Raw genomic sequence first — 1716 nt, 5'->3', positions numbered from 1 at the left:
ATGGAATGTGGAATGCAACGTGTAAAGGAATAGGGAATGGTAGGGAATGGAATGTGAAATGGAATGTAATGGAATGTGGAATGGAATGTGGAAAAGTATGAGGAATGGAAAGGAAAGGATTGTGGAATGGAACGTGGAATGGAGTGTGGAATGGAAAGTGGCATAGAACAGAATGGAATGTCGAATGGAATGTGGAATGGAATGTGGAATCGTATGCAACGGAAATGGAATGGAATGGATTGGAACGTGTAATAGAATGGAATGGAAAGGAATGCGGAATGGAATCTGGAATGGAATGGAATGGAATCTGGAATGGACTGGAAAGGAGTGGAATGTGGAATGGAATGTTGAATGGAATGGAAAGTAAGGTGGAATGGAATGCGGAATGCAATTGGAATGGAATGGAATGCAATGAGGAATGGAATGTGGAATGGAATGGAATGGAATATGGAATGCAATGTGGAATGGTGTGGAATAGAATGTGGAATGGAATGTGGAATTGTAAGTGGAATGGAATGTGGAATTTTATGTGGAATGGAATGTGGAATGGAATGAAATGGCATGTGGAATGGAGTGGAATGGAATGTGGAATGATATGGAATGGAACATGGAATTGAATGTGAACTGGAATGTGCAATGGAATGTGGAAAGGTAAGGAATGGAATGTGCAATGGAATGGAATGGAACGTGGTATAGAATGGAATGGAATGGAATGGAAAGGAAAAGGAATTGAATGGCCTGTGGAACGCAAGGGAATGGAATGAAATAACGAATTGAATGGAACGGAATGTGGAATGGAATGCTATAGAACGTGGAATGCAATGTGGAACGGAATGGAATGGAATGTGGAATGGTATGTGGAAAGGAAAGTGGAATGGAATGGAATGTGGAACGGAATGGAAAGGAATGTGGAATATAATGGAATGGAATGGAATGTGGAATGGAATGCGGAATGGCATGTGGAATGGAATATAATGGAATGTGGAATTGAATGGAATTTTATGTGGAATGGAATGTGGAATGGAATGGAATGCAATGTGAAATGGAATGGGGAATGGAATGGAATGGAATGTGGAAGGGAATGTGGGAAGGAACGGAAGGGAATGTGAAATGGAATGTGGAATGGAATGTGGAAATCTAAGTGGAATGGAATGGAATGGAATGCAATGGAATGAGGAATGGAACGGAATGGAATGTGGAATGGAATGCAGAATGGAATGTGGAATGCAACGGAATGGAATGTGGAATGGAATGTGGAATGGCCTGGAATGGACTGTGGCATGGAATGTGGAACAGAATGTAATGGAATGTGGTTTGGAATGTGGAATGGAATGTGGAATGGAAAGGAAAGTAATGTGGAATGGAATGTGGTAATGAAAGTGGAATGGAATGGAATGGAATGTGGAATGGACCGTTGAAAGGAATGGAATGGAATTTGGAATGGAATGTGGAATAGAGAGGAATGGAATGTGGAATGGAATGGAATTGAATCTGGAATGGAATGCAATTTAATGGGGAATGGAATGTGGAATCGAATGGAAAGTTATGATTAATAGAATGTGGAATGCAATGGAATGGAATACAGTATGGATTGGAATTGAATGGTATGGAATGAGTATTCGAATGGAATGGATCGTGGAATGGAACATGGAATGGAACATAGAATGGAACGTGGAATGGAATGTGTAATGCAATTTGGAATGGAATGGAATGGAA

Source organism: Pongo pygmaeus, chromosome 11 (genome assembly GCF_028885625.2).
Source record: "Pongo pygmaeus isolate AG05252 chromosome 11, NHGRI_mPonPyg2-v2.0_pri, whole genome shotgun sequence".
NCBI classification, from domain to species: domain Eukaryota; kingdom Metazoa; phylum Chordata; class Mammalia; order Primates; family Hominidae; genus Pongo; species Pongo pygmaeus.
Note: the sequence above shows the minus strand (reverse complement) of the source record.